At 36.1% G+C, this 16,147-nt stretch overlaps 1 long non-coding RNA gene across 4 annotated transcripts in view; it reads right to left on the reverse strand.

Moving 5' to 3' along the window:
• Positions 1-5,301: 5,301 nt before the first annotated feature.
• LOC106041739 (uncharacterized) overlaps positions 5,302-16,147 on the reverse strand; it is a 35,195-nt gene continuing 24,349 nt past the window's right edge. For 3 of the 4 annotated variants that reach the window (XR_001210652.3, XR_001210651.3, XR_007159691.2), the window contains 3 exons: positions 10,931-11,006; positions 7,565-7,623; positions 5,302-6,088 (listed from right to left, as the gene is read on the reverse strand). This is a non-coding gene — a long non-coding RNA (uncharacterized lncRNA). The remainder of the gene's footprint in view (positions 6,089-7,564; positions 7,624-10,930; positions 11,007-16,147) is intronic. The other variant, XR_001210655.3, reaches the window with a different exon arrangement.

Genomic DNA, 16,147 nt, shown 5'->3' on the forward strand with positions numbered 1-16,147 from the left:
ATATATCCTGTAGAAGAGGAAGCTTTAATAAATTGGAACTAATAAGATTACAACTAAGAAAATAGCATGAAGTATATGTGATTGGGGGGGTTAGTATGAAGGTTAGTGATGAAGTTGTGCATGAGTTCATTCTGAAGTTCAAAAGTAAAATGCAGTTCTGAAGAGCTCTACATTTTTACAATAATCATCTTTCCAGCTTTAATTTAAACTGGGCTCTGGTTGAAGACAAAAAATTTCTGCAGGCTAGTGCAGGCTGTGAGGAGAACTCATGAATTCATACACATGAAAATATTTTTATATTGAAAGCATACCTTGTTTTTTCCTTTTTATCCTAAGATTCTCACCAAGGAGTTTTTTGTCTCTTAGGAAAATATTTTAAAGCAACTTGGTTAATTTGATAAGCAAATCTCATACAATAATTTTCTAGACAGCAGTGATTTCTTCAAAATATTGCCTGGCTGCAGAGTTGTTTTTAGAGGTTTCTGTTTATTAGTTGCTGAAATATCCTCTTCATCTACTTAAGTTCTGTCTTGCGTAGAGCTTTTGCAAGAAAGAAAGTAACAAATCCTTGCAGAGTGATCATGAGCTCAGAACCACACAGTGCACTAGCTGCTTTTGGAGGTATATCCTCATCTGAAAGCAAAGCAGTTATTGGGATGTTAACTGGTTTTGTTTTGGTCTAGTTTGGTTTGTTTTGTTTTCACAGCCCTTCAGTCTTTTCTGATGTATCTTTATTCAGATTTCATACTTCTTTCAGCATTAATGAACCCAATGCTAAAATACCCAGTGCAGTGTATCAGATGAGAAGGGCTTAGAGAGTACTTGGCCATCCATATACAGTTAATAAGGTAAGTAGAGGTTAATGAATGGTAGTAGTATTGAGGGTTTTGAGAAATAGTGTATCAAAATATAGAACATCCTAACGTCTATTTAGGACCTATTGAAAAGGTATACATAACCAAAAGTACATAGAACTGAGCAATTCGTATTTGCACATTTATATAGTTTCCAGATTGTTCTTCCACTGATGTTTCATGTCCTGTAGAAATCATTGTATTTTTACTCATTCTGATTAAGTTAATGCACTCTATTATGATTCTAGCTGAATTGATTCCATTCTACAAAAATATTCTGCAAATGTTTGCTAGCATTTCACAATAAATAATTTCAGGTATTTGAGACTATTTGTGTGAAATTTTCATATACTTTTGAGAAATAACTCTTCCTGTAGACAAAAATTTATTTATTTACAGGAAAAAAAAAATCACACTACTTGTCTGATTTTAAGATCTTAATGATTATCCATGAAGCAACGACATCAGATGTTACCAACACAGAATCATAAATAATAACTGGAGAGAATTATTTTGAATCATTCCACTGACATAAGAATAATTTTCTACTAACCTTGATAGCAAATTCCATCATCTCTTTCTGTTTCCTCTTGGGGGATATTTTCAGATGAACAACTAAACCATACTTGTTTAATGAATAATCCATTACAAATTATTCCCATAATTCTAGTCATCAGGTCAAACCTTTATTATTGTCTAGCAAAAATCACTTGCAATCTGTCAAGCACTCAAAATGTTTACCACATGAAACAGGAAGGATTATATTTTGTTGTTGTTGTGAAAAAGTAAAAAGAAACAATTCTGCAGAAAACAACATCCAACCTTCCAAATCACCCTTCAAGTGAAAGTTAATAAGACCTATCAAAAACTTAGCCTCTTCTCTGTTTAGTGTTTTATTACAGAAAGGTGAGGTGTTTTATTGAGCTACCCCCAAAATTTAGTATTCTCTCAGAAAAGAATGAAAAGAGGACATTTGTACCTTTGTATTGGCAGCAATGTCCCATTTCTCCTGTTGAAATATATAGGTAAATTAAATCCTTATTTCTATACAGATTTTCTGCTTCTTGCATTAAACATATTTTGTTAGATGCATAAGCCAGACAAGCAAACTTGATTTTTTATTTAAAAAATAATGAGAGATTAAAATTGGCTACAATATGGTCAAGGTTTTAAACAAGGTTTAGGCAAATGGTTTGGCAAAAATAAAACTGATCTAAAGCTTTACGCAAAATTGAAGTCAAATATGGTGACTTGCTAAAGTCAGATTTAAAATAACCTATAAATTTAATATGTTAACCTTGGGAGAAAAAAAAAAAAAATCTTTGTGATACTCACAAGAAAAGTTGGAAGAGAGACTTCGTCCAGGCCTACAGCCTGAACTATTCTGTGCTTGGACTCGATGATCTTTGTAGGTCCCTTCCAACAGAGCAGTTCTATTCTATTTCATAGCCTTATTTTGGGGGGCGGGATTTGGTTCAGATAAGTATTCAGACTTTTAGATGCTTATTTAATAGAACCTCTAAACCTTTTGAGGTTTGCCCATCTCCAATTTAAAATTCCCCTCTGGAGGAAAGTTATCCAGCTGTAAGTTTTACAAAAGCACACCTGGCAAAACAACATCTGCCTGACAATGACTTAGTGGGCCTCAGTAAAGGCTGACATATGTGCACATACAATTGGACCTCATAGCAACAAAGCATTTTACGTATTAGTGTACACCGGGGAGTCCTGACTTCTGACAGAAAAGTATGATGGCTTTTACACTTTAAATTACAATGAAGCTTTATCCACAGATGGTGCAGGTACAACATGTGCTCCCATACAGATGTCAGCTAACAGAGGTCATTTTCATAACTGCCTCTTTCTGATTTCCAGTGTTTGTTTCAATGTGGTTGTTGCAACTTGAGGGCAGCATTTTCAGTGGGAGTTAGTTCCAGCTGTCGATACTGTGCTGGCTTAAAGACCGCAAACTCCGGTACCAATGCAGGTACTTCTGTTGACACTTCAAGGTTATGAAATATCATTGCCTCTCCTCTATTACTGTGTCTCTTTCAAAAGGTGTGGGGCACAGTTTGTTGTGGTTCAGTCAGCTAGAGGAGACAGACAGACAGTAAGTTAACAGAGTTGCTTTGAGATTACTCAGCTGGAGAGCTCACAGGACCATTACGGTGTGCCAAATGGCCAGGCTTTGAAGATAGGGAAAGTAAATCTTACATGTTCAGGTTCTTGAAAACTAACAAAGAAGCTTTAATTCTGAAGGGAAAAGGACTGATACAAAGACTGTTTTCTTGTGCTGACCTCTGTTTTAAGATTATAACAAAAATTCCAGGAAATATTCATAGTTCGCTACATGCTAGAAGCAGGACAAGGGCCAACTGACCAGCATCTAAGTGAGGGTGGGCTAGAAGGAAATTTACTTCCATTAGGCCAAGTATCAGTGCTATACTGTCTGCTTCGGAGCTGCAGAGCTGCAGGAGCCCTCTGACTAAGGGAGGCTTGCCTTATTTTTTTTCCTTCCTTCCACCAAGTAGTGTATTCATCTGCATACCCAGCCTCAGTCTTTCTCTTGTTCTCATCCTGCCAGAAAGCTTTATGCTTGTGGGAGGAAGGGAGAGAGTTGTGTATCACAGAGGTCTGCTTAGTTTTAGAGTACCAGTACTGCATTTTAGAAGAGCAGGCAGTATGCAAAATCTGTGCCATCTCCTCCAAAGCATTTCATGTGAGACCTGGTGGTGTGGTAACCAGCTGCCTCTCAGCCCACTTCCATACTCCATGCTATTCCAAAAGCATAGGTGGGTTGGTGGGATGTGTGATGAGGTGTGACCAGGTGTAATTCAAGTTAAACCATTGAGCAACACTGTCTGCAGTGAAGGCTACCACTGCTAATGCTGTGCACTATGCTCTCTCCCCTCTTTTCTATTCAAAGTAAGATTTTTTTTGTTTTGTTTTGTTTTAAAGTCCTAAAATCCGATTTCTTTTCCTGGAAATTGATATAAGTATTGAGAAAATGCAGGCTAAAATCTGCTTCTGGATCTGGAATCAAACAGTCTCTTGGGATCTGACCTCAAACACCAGGGCCAAAACTTTTAATAAGAACTTAGGCAGTGTCTTATAGCAACACAACTGACTTGTTGGGAGGTTTGTATAACACCTACCAAACTGAATTTCCACTGGGTTATGATGTTTACACACTTCAGCAGCGTACCTTTTATTCCATTTAACTGTATTTCATTTAACTCTTTCTCTGCTGACAAATGTTCATTTTCCATTCATATTCAAATCTTTTTTGACCGGGGATTTTTTTTTTTATTATTATTTTAATAGAAATTAAAGTAGAACAAAAGTTCTCTAAATTATCAGAAATCTATAAATATTAGAAATAATGAAATAGCTTCATGTTAATATCCCTGTATTAAAGACTGAGAATAAATTTGACACAAACATAGGGGAAGGACCTAGGCAAAAGTAAAGCTTCTTTGATTCATCAGAAAGCTCTAAAGCTGACAGAATAGCTGGATGGAATATCTCAGAAATAAAAGAATTAGAAATACTGAGCCATTCTTTCAATAATAATGAAGATTTAAATGACTGTCCATGCAACCCTCTGAAGGCTAACAGTTGTTAAATAATCATATAAAATCAGATAATGTAAAAGATACTAGTGAAAGTTAAAGGAAATTAAGGCTAGTGACTTGAGATTGATAATGTAATTCACAGGCTTTATCCTGACTTCGTTCAACCCACAGGAAGGAAAAAGATGTTAGCTTCAGATGTGGACTAGAAACTGAGTTTCTATACTTTGGCTGGACAGTACAAGGTAGCTCAAACAGGCCAAAAAACATCTAGAAGTTGGATGGAGTGGTTATAGAACATACTCTAAAATGGCATTAGAGATCTCAGTAGTAAGTGATTGCCCAGGCATGTGAGCTAATTGTAGGAAGGACTGCATAGTTACAAATGTAGGTGGAAAGTGCTACGAAACCAGCTCTCATGCCTATAACTGTAACAGCACCCTCAGCTGAACAAGACTTGAAGATGTGTCTTCTAACACTGCAAATGTTTGCACCCATGTTACTGAAGCCCAGACAGCTGTTAGCACACGGACTGCAATATTGCTGGTTTTGGTGGCCTAGATATTTTGTCAGAAGGGATCAAAAGAATTTGAAAAGAATTGAGAAGTCTTCTGTTTTTTGTTGGTTTGTTTTGTTTTGTTTTGTTTTTCCCAAGCTTGGAAGAAGACAAATGACAGTATGCTATGATTATTCATGAGGCTGGAGAATGAGAAGTCTGAATGGATTGGACAGGACTAGGACTATACCAATTAAGCATATAGGAATGTATTTGTTATGCTCAAATATGCATTTAAATTTAAATATTGAATGGATACTAGTAAATCTATTGCTCAGAATGTTTTAATTAAAGTTATTTTAAATAGCATTTACAAAGTTTATATTTTTAAAATGTTTCCTGTGTTGACTGTAAGATATTTTTTTCAGATATTTCCTTACAGCAATGTTGAGGTCTAATCCTATGTCTTACTTTTTGAAATACTGTGAAACAACAGAACCCCGAGTTCTGTTTCAGCAAGGAGTTAAGGTGAGGTACAGGAAAAAGAAGACTGTAATAGCTGTGCAGAATATTGCCTCATCACCCCTCAACCATTTCGGTCATACCACAGATATTTCTGAATGCTATCACAGCATCTGTGGAACTGTATTCCAGCTGTTCTCAGACTTTCCCATTTCTGGAAGCCTTAGCTTCAACCGCAAATGTCCACACAATAGAAATCCAGTCTTCCTCTAGGAGATCAGTCCCAGACTACTCAGATATTACACCAGAATGACTCTGTTATTTTCTCATCTACATCTATGGAGTTTAGGAACTACTAAGTCAGGCATGAATTAGCTCAAAGTAACACACCAACACTTTTGTGAACTAGCCCTGACTTCATTTACACAGAACTGTGTGCAAAGGTCTTTACCACAGTTACTAAGGTCGTCAACATAGGTATGCCAGAGCTGCAAATTTAAAGGATGTCAAAACATGCAATAAAACACATTTTATTTAGTCTCAAAAAAGCCCACAAGAATTGAGTGAACATGTTTCCTGGTCTGTCTAAAATTTAGGCAACTTGCTTGATGATAATCAACAGTCCTGTCACTTTCAGGTGTCACCAGCCATCACTTGCTGCTGCATTACTTCAGATTTGAAGTTCCATGTGCCCTTCCTTTGCTCTTTTTTTTTTTTGAACAAACAAAACAACAAAAACAAACAATCAAAAAACAAAACAAAACAAAACAACAACAACCAGTTCCCACTGTCGCATCTAAGGACTTGGGAAAGCTTTCTCAAAATATACAAACACCCAGATACACCAGATTTTGTAAGAAAGAGCAGAAAGGAAAAGAGAAGGTAAAGGGAAAGGGAAAACGGGAAGGGAAGGGAAGGGAAGGGAAGGGAAGGGAAGGGAAGGGAAGGGAAGGGAAGGGAAGGGAAGGGAAGGGAAGGGAAGGGAAGGGAAGGGAAGGGAAGGGAAGGGAAGGGAAGGGAAGGGAAGGGAAGGGAAGGGAAGGGAAGGGAAGGGAAGGGAAGGGAAGGGAAGGGAAGGGAAGGGAAGGGAAGGGAAGGGAAGGGAAGGGAAGGGAAGGGAAGGGAAGGGAAGGGAAGGGAAGGGAAGGGAAGGGAAGGGAAGGGAAGGGAAGGGAAGGGAAGGGAAGGGAAGGGAAGGGAAGGGTTAGTCGAAGCGAGGCAAGACGAGGCGAGGAGAGGAGTAACCTTCAGAGTCAGGACATTGTTCATCTGCATTTATCTGATTCTTGATGTCTGTAACTTTAAATCTACTATTCAGAACTCAACTAGATTCTAATTTCTAATATGTTTTAGAAATCTTATTTCTTACGTTGGTTTGGCAACATTCCACATAAAGTTCAGTTTTACACAGCTCATAGGAATGCATACTTTCTTATATATGTATACAAATGTAGTATGCTTATGTGTGCACCCACAAAATTTTTCAAAAAAAATTACTAAAAAATTACTAAAGCCAAATAGCATTTCCATAAATAAATTACTCTAGTCTAATCTACATTTTTTTCCTGAAGAAATCAGGATTTGCTGCAGTATTTGTTGCAGGTTTGTTAACAAGAACATAGAATTTAACTAATGGGTGCAAATTATAAAAACAGAAATATGGGATACTGGAAACATTAATTTGCAACTGATTCTAGGCTTGTCCATCTAAACAACAGGGAGCAGTTAAGCCTGCATATCCCATACTGGACCATATCTTTCAGGATAACTTCTGAACTTTCTTGTGTTCTCAACTTTTCTTATGTTGCAGGTTGTTTTGATTCCTTTTCATATAATTTTCTTGTTAATCTAAAAAGAAAATCTTTCATAACTGGTTAAGCTGACCATTGCATGTTATTGGGATGAAATATAAGAATAGTCAGAAGAGTTTGAAACAAGTTATTATAATTGTTGATCAACATTTCATAAAGGCAAAAATGATGTGGCCCTTCTTATACAAAGCATACAAAGCACAGGAAATCAATCAATTTATCCATTACCATGATACCGAGAAGCATACTAATATAGAAAAGTACACATACTAGGATGTGCTATTGTCATTCTTAGAGCAGAGGCAAGAGTATAACCAAAAGGTGGCACTAATAGGAGGGATTATTTTCCTATGCAATTAACTGTTATACCTTTTTGAAAGATGGCTTACAGGTCCAAGATGGTCCAAGGGCTTACAGGGATTTTTTTCCTTAAGAGAATTTTGGTTATTTAGAACATCCTGCGTAATCAAGACTAAAATAAAAAAGTTTAAGGTGAGTTGCAACTATCTGGCTGCAGACCTTTAGCTGACCTCTAAATAATAACACAGAGAAAACACTTTTGTGTAACTGTTCTTATAGCTATGTTACTCTTTAACAGTCTTTCTACACCATTTTTTTTTCCTCCAGCATATCAGTGTTGACATTTATAAGGAAAGTATTACAAAACTAGCTCATCTAGAGGGGTGATATCCAGCATAGCAAACCGGTTACAATATAATCAATAGCTTTATATAGAAAAAGGAAGACTGTATAAGCAAAGTCTTGGATAAGGAATAGTGTTACTGCAATGATTACTAAAATTATCATGCTATGCAGAGAATTAATTTTTCTGATTTTATGTCAATGAATCATTTTTCCAAAGGGTTCAACAAGTGAGAGTGGGGGCAAGTAACAGACAAGCAAATTGAGATGATATGCAAGTGATTATGGTTGCTTGCAGAAAAAATTGCTTTGCTTTGATTTAAGGTTTATCTGCTGTGGCAGTGTTTTTCTTTCTTTCCATTACAATAGAAAAGAAAATAGTATATAAAATACTTTCTTCAAAACCTTAGCATTTTTTTTTTTGGCTTTTATTAAATAGGTAACGTCAGAGAGTGGTGGTTACTTTCCATGTCGATAATCCAGGATTAGGATGAGTTTGGGAATACTGACCTATCGTTCATTCATTTAAAAGCAACAAAAACAACAAAAGAACTTTTCTCTACAATTACGTATTTACTTTCCTGAATGAATTGTTTACGTGCGATGGTTAAAACCAACCAAATAAAAGGTTGTTGAGAGAAAAAGCATTTGGCAGTGTTTTAATAATACATGTTTCGATGAGGATGAACACAACTCCAGTCTGAATGGGTGTGGGGGAGGCTGTATACTCATGACTGAATCATGCAATAAGGTTAGAGGAATTAAATACTGCCAAAAGGGAAATGATTCTCTTAATTGGTGTGGGAAACTAGTGCCTAATTTGCAAATTAAAAAAAAAAAAAAAAGAAAAAGAAAAAAATATGACTTGCAGCTTATATAACTCGCAACTTGATAGTGAGCTGTGTTAAGAGATCCTCCCCCCCCAAGGTATATCCTCCTCATCTTTTTCTCACCTTTATCCCAGGATTTGGTAGCACGTTTCCCAGATCATGGGTTACACTAAAGACTGTAGGCTTTAGAGTAAGAGAAAGTCTTGATTTGTCTCCCAGGTTGGCCCTTATAAAAGGCTGCTCCTGTGAGGTCATAAAATCCTTGGGATGTGGGACTTTAAAATAGTTGCCTAAAGTACAGTCAGTCAAAATAGAGTCTACTCTAAGCCCATTCTTGGAGACTGGGAGAAATTGTCACCCTGCCCTACCTGCTAATGATATTGATAACGATCTCTTTTGAAATAAGATGGCATAGAATGCAGAATTGTTTGTTGCTTTCATAAGTAGTATCCTTTGGCGCATATTTTTCCAAAATCCATTCTTTAGGTAACAGAATATAGTAGAATATATTTAATTTTGGAAACATTCCATATTTACTTGGCATAAGTGCCCTGGGAGACTCATTAATGCTTTAATGCTTCCTATTAAATGGAAACCTCACAGTACTTTCTTTTTAATAAAATAAACTGAAAGGTGAAAATATTTTTTTTTTAATTATGAATGCCAATCTAAAAAAAATTACTCCTAATTTGTTGGATTATTTTAGTTTTATGTCCTTTCACAGGCATGTAAATGAATAATAAAAAAGGTGTAATAAAAGCAAACAACAATTATTCATACTAACCTAAGGCATTTAATGAAGTAGAAGAGAGTCTAAAGAAACAGATTTCCTATAGCACCTCTTTCTTAAGTATTCTAAGGTAATTAGCTTTAAGAGGAGATAATTTCAGTTCACTGAGGTTGCTCTTTTAAGTCTTTCTGGGAAATTTGGGTTTTCCATTGATAGTAGTTTTAACATGTCACACTGGAGCCAGAGTGAATTAAAGTGAAGAGCTGCACAGTCTAAACAAACAGTTCTTCCCATTATCAGAAGCCTGACAACATAACTGCATAAACTATACCCACAAGTAGTGCAGGAACAATTAAAAAATAATAATAGTAAACCCTCTCTGCAATCCATAAACAATATATGATGGTTTTTATTGAGCTAACATTTTAAGCTGTTTTATTTTCCAATTTAACATGCTACTTTCTTACTGATTTTAACAAAGTAAACAAGAAACATTCCCTCTGTTCTACAATCATATCCTTTCTTCTGATCAAATGGTGACATAACAATCTCTAGCAATTCCCAAAGAAAAACGCTTACCAAATCCTCAAAAATGTCAATAAATTACAGAAAACCTTGACTTCTTCTTCCATTTTAAATGATAGTTAGGATGTTTGTGGTTAGGGATCTTTTAGCAACTTGTTTTATATATTGAAAATTTCTCCTTTAATCTATAATTTACATGTCCACATTACTTTTTGTACAGATTTGTGTTTTCTGTCACCCACTAATTTTTACCTAAAGGCACATCATCCATTCTCTCTCTCTCTCTTTTTTTTTTTTTTTTTTTTTTTTTTTTTTTCTCCCACTACTATCTAGGAAGCACACCTTATTGACTGATGTGCTTATTCTCTTCCCTGCACAGGCAGAGGAACACCTGGCTCCTTTGCCCTGCTCATGCAGAGAAAACTCCAGCTGGGAAGCCATATAACTGTGCATGGCGGTCCAACCCATTTAATACCCAGTGTCCCTCTCTGGATGCATGCAGGATGCAGAATTGGTCACAGGTGGCCATCACCACACAGTGAGCAAGGGGAGGAGGCCATCTCAGCAAAAGGTGATGAGACAGAGGATGACGTGTTTCAGTGTCCAAATGAATCCTATAGCTACTGAACTGTAGTCTGCCCCTGGTTTCCCTGAGGGTAGATGCAATACTTTGTTCCTCACACTCTGCATTGGCTAATCCTCCAGCAGTGCCTTCACCTCAACATCAGTTACAATAGGAGTAACAATAGGAATGGGAAAAAGCCCTGTCACTGTTTTGTTGTTTTTTTTTTTCCTTTTTTTTTTTTCCCAAGTGTGTATTATTGCAGACCATTTGATGTTTAAGATGTATTATTTCCTTGCACATCTAAGTGTAAATTAAATAGTAAAGTTGATGGCACTGCCTCTCATGTAACTGTTCTTTGCACCTACAGACAAGATGCACTTGAGAAAGACAGTGCCTCAATGAGTTCCCTAATAAGATAGTAAACAGAGAGAGTTTTTCCCTACCTGAGTAGTGTTTAAAGATGACTCCGCAGCACACAGAGGAAACATGCTTCTCAACACAAAGTCATCTACCCTGACACTGCAGATAAAAAACAATATTAGATCTCTTCACATAATACCTTGTCATCTCCCAGCCTCAACGTGAAGAATTTAGTCCAAAGGCTGTATAAATATGACTGGCAGCTATGTAGAGAAAGAGAAAAAACTATGGTATGGAGGTACGGATCCTAACAGCATTGTTTTCTTTTTTTTTTTTTTTTTTTTTTTTAAAGTACCACCTCTACACAGGCAGAATTTAAAAGTTTTCATCGATCTATTTTTAATCATAATAGTTTTTACTTATAACTGTTAAGGACATATTTTATTGTGTTTCTGATATGCCTTCATTTATTTTTATATTGCATCCAACAAAAACCTACACCTGCAAGAAGGTATTATTTATGTCTTCTGATGAAAAATACCATTTGGAAAGGATAAATGAGAGACGAAGACATTCTTACAATGCATAAGAGAAAGCTCTTCAGTAGTTTCATGTTGTTATCCCTCTCTATAAAAAACATTGTAAGCATATTAAGCTAAAAGTTAGTTGTGTATTGTTATGGTTCCACACTAAACCTGACAGTCATTTTAAAAAGACACAATTAAAATATTAAAAGCCTAAGTAAATTAGGCGCCTACATCCCATTTTAGAATGACCTGAGTATTAGGAGGAAATATTTTGCCCAGACTCCTACAATCAAGACCAGATGCCTTCCTAAATACTGTGCTGTAATTCAACCATATTTTTATTGGATACAGTACAGGAATTACAGGGTGAAATTCCATGGTTTCTGTTATGTAAGAAGTCAGACTACATGATGGTACTTTATGTCACTAAAATCACTGAATAACTGAAGATGTCTTCCCATCTTATTTGCTCAAATTTCACTTCCCTGTTTTCTGTAGTGTCATAATCCCACTCAATCTCCAGCCACTGAAGCTTTTTTCTAGGGAAAACTTTGTAGGCAAGATCTGGATTGTTAATGTAATAAAGAGAAAAACAAACAAACAAACCAATCAACATAAAAACACCTAAAACCTTGGAAAACCTTTTCTGTGGCATCTCTAGCTTGCTTTATATGTTTATTTAACTCCTGGAGCAAGCTGAAGAAAATGCATATCTCTGTTTCTACATTCACTTTAATGCTGTTATCATCAGGCAATACTCTGAGGAATGTATGCGGGGTTCATATCTTAAGCATCAGCTTTATCACCAAAATTGGAATACAGAAAAAAAAAATATCTATTTCTGAAATAGAACTTCCCATAAATTTGCAAATGATAACATCTATTGAAAAACAGAAGCTTTTTTCATATTCTCAAGTTCACATCTCACGGGATTCAAAAATTTTCTCTTGAGCTTTTAAAATCTCTTCTCCTTTTCATTGGTCAGCATTCTAAAAGCATGTTATATGAAAGAGTGCACTTGGTGTTAAAACGCCTGAAGAACTGTAATGCCATTACAATCTTTACTTGTTTGAACCACATGCAACTATAAATAGCTCTTCGAGTTTTAAACATCTTTGCTTTTTTTTTCATTAGGCAAGATCATTTGAATGGAAGAAAATTGGAGATCAGCCCTGCCTAATTTAACACTCAAAAATTGAAAAAAAATAAAAACCAAAACACAACAAAAACAAAATAACCCATAGCAATTAGTGTCAGTGGGAAATGGAACAAAACAATAGGTATACTTCGACCTTATGATTGTTTTCCTTTGGGTTTGTGAAGTCATTAGAAAACTCGAGTACCCTCTGCTGGCCAAGTAATAAATCTGTAGCCCCAGAACAGTGCTGACATTCACACAGATACTTACATGCAAGCAAGCAGCCTGGAAGCAAAAGCAATGTTGACTTGCATACTGTTAAAAGAAAAGTAAAAAGAAAAACCACAACCAACAACAACAAAACAGGCCACGAAACAAAACACAAAGCAGCATATAAGAAAGTGTAAAGCTAGTCAGGGAAAAGTTTCAGGCTGCACAGAGAGTACTATAAAGAGAACATAGCTAATATATTTAATACTATACCTTTTAAAGTTCTTAATATATTTAATATTATACCTTTTAAAGTTCTTTTGTTTGTTTGTTTGTTTGTTTAATATTTAGCCTGTGTGTAAGGATGTCAGCTTTTCCAACTGTATTGTAACAGTGCTGTAAAATGACTGGAAGTGTGCTTGTGCTGTTCCTCTTATAGTTCAGATTGGGACTCACCGCTGCTAAACAGGAGGAGGGTGGAATACCTAGCAAACAATTTTAACATTTTAAAAATGCAGACGTATTTCTTTGCAGTGGAACATTGCCTTCTTGCAGAGATACATGAGATCACATTTAAGCAGAAATCAGTGAAGTTAAAATTTTGTTTTATCCATTTAAAATAATGCGTATTTTGTGCCTTACAGTTCACAAGGTTAAAGAGGTAAATGGTTTCATGTATACCATAGGCCCCTGCTAAAAAGAGGACAATAATGATGAGCCAGCCACTTTTGCAGAGGTGGAAAGTAGCTAGTTAGAATAGTTAATCTTTTGAGACACATCTGTGGCATTAAGTGGATTCTTCTAATTCAGCTGAAGGCACAACAGCTGGATTCTGTCGTCCCTGACTGGGGCGGTCTTGTTAGTGTACGATGACCTCTGGAGCACTAACACAGATAATACTGGCACCTCTCTCCACTCTAATCAACTACCAGTCTGAGCAATTCTACAGGAGATGGGGGCATTAAGGCCATATTATTCTAAACAAAATTCAGTGATGGTAGCAGAGTATTGTGACAGCAAAAGACAGGTTCTACCTTTCCCAACAAAGGTTTTTAATGCTAAATTTAGGGAATGGTCTGTAAAAACAACAGCTCCATATTTTCTCCTTTTCTTAAAGTGATGTTTGCAAAACTAGACTGTTTGTGTCAAGTATGTCTAAGCCAAGACTCTCACAGTTTTACTGCCATATTTAAAGCTGTTCATTGCAACCACACGCAGTTAATGTGGTCTCTCTTCATCTCTTTCCACATAGATTAGAGCTGGCAGGAAAACAAAGATTTCTGAGCATTTAGCTGGAATGTGAAAGACTCAGGTTCAAGTTACTGTTCTGTCCTGCTCTGGAGCAGGGCATTGAACTGGGGTTTCCTGTATCTGAATTGAATAACCCTGTGGCTAGACTAGGTGCTATTTTGATGATAGAAGTCTTGTATTTTGACTGTTTTCAAAGGTGCTTCATCAAAAACAACTGACCAGTTCTCATGATGTACAAGAACTTTCAATGAAAATATTTCCTATTGTAAAATGTATGGTCATAGTTAATATAACATGCTATAGATTAAAAAAAAAAAAAAAGATAAATAAAAAAAGGCAACAAACCTCAACAAAGCTTTTGGTGGTTATGAAACAGCAATACAAATGTAGACAGCTTTATAAAAAGGGGTGTATGTGCCACAGAAGCATCACTCTACCAAGATGTTCAGAATATCTCACAGGTTTTTGGCGTATCTTTTTCACATATACAGGTGTGCCATTGATAAGAATGCAGTAATGCACTGGTGCAAAACATAGAAAATATAAGATACTAATTTTACAGGTAAAAGCAATGATTGATTAGAAAATAACCAAATAATTCCCAACTAATTTGGGCTTGCAAGCATAAAATGTGCATAGCTTGAATGCTTTGGTGTACTTGGCCTTTTCTAGCTGTTACAAATGATCTCTGGATCCTTGCTACAGTGAAAGACAAGAGAGAGACATTGTCTTCAGCTGTGTTTGAGGGTGTTCACCTCTTAAATTCATCTTCTACTGTTGAAATCAAAACAGCAGTAAATGTCTGCAACTGAGGTAACGGTGTTTACATTTACTTTATTGACAGTGGCTAGAAATAGTGTGCCATTTATCCAACCAAAATATTTACTGTGCAAATGTCTAAAGCTAGATGAGAAATCCCACCTTTGATTTGCCTACCAAATGAGAAAAACACAATAATAATCTATGAAAAACTTAGGGTGTTTAATTGCCTACCGTCTTTTTGTCAAATATGGATATAAACCCCATTTCTCCATAGTAACACTATTTAAATGGAATAAATATTGTGCTCCACTCTCTGCTCATAATTTTAGTATGACGACACCAGCTTGATTTGCTATAGAGCTGTGACTTTCTATTGGGAGGGAAATATATTGTTTGATGTGCAAGACAGGAATACAGAGTGTCCATGCAATTAAGGACTGTGCCATAATGAACACAGCTGTGTAGGTCAGATGCAGTATTTCTTTGACATGGAGAGAATGTTGTAGAAGTGCGGCTGTTGTGCAATTTCTTGAGGTTTTAAGACCATGGAAATTGAAAGCTTGACCCTTAAGAAATTCATCTACACTACCAAACTCCTTTAGTCATGTAGTATTACTAAATCCTTTAGCCCTCAAACTAATGGTAGCAAATAGAAAATAGTTGTCATCCTGTTTGTTAACAGCTAACACAGGCTTTTGAAGCTGTAGTTTTCATAGAGTTAGTTAGAGAGTAAAAGAATTTTGAGGTTCATAAACTCATTTGGTTTTTCAGTGGAGTGTTTGGGAGTGGAGGGGGCGGTTGAAAGAGCATGATCAGAAGAAGACAGTAGTATAATCCTGACAACTGTCAGCAGGTAAGTGTAAACAAATGTTAAAAAAGACCATAAAATATTTTATTTCAAAAACAAAACAAAACCCAAAAACATATCAAAACCAAACTGAAGAAAACAAAAACAAAACAAGAAAAATCTCTTCATCATGGAAATGACCACTAACTTCTTGCTGTTGACAGTTAGTGGGGCCTTCAGCTTCAGTCCCTTATCTGCATGATATAGACCAGGAATGCAATCCTGATCTCCTATATCTCATGTGAGCTACCTTGCTGCAAGGAAATTCTTGTTCTTTCTTTAAGTTCTTTCAAAATAAAAATTTAAAGTGCAAAAGCAAATGAGATAAACTTCAAAACGATGACAACTTTTGCAGCCTTCCCTCTCTGTTGCTTAGGTCAGGTTTCAGTCCCAGGACATGTGGATTAGTGATTGCAGACCTTTTGCCACCATGTTCCCTGATGTCACCATCTCTTTCTACTTGTAATTGCCTTTACTGTTTCTATTACTTTTCCCATGAACACTGTCAAAATGGTTTCTTCTTTCCATTGTTCCCTCAAGACCTTGCAATGCGTTTTCCTGATTG

The sequence above is a fragment of the Anser cygnoides genome, chromosome 4, assembly GCF_040182565.1.
Source record: "Anser cygnoides isolate HZ-2024a breed goose chromosome 4, Taihu_goose_T2T_genome, whole genome shotgun sequence".
NCBI classification, from domain to species: Eukaryota; Metazoa; Chordata; class Aves; order Anseriformes; family Anatidae; genus Anser; species Anser cygnoides.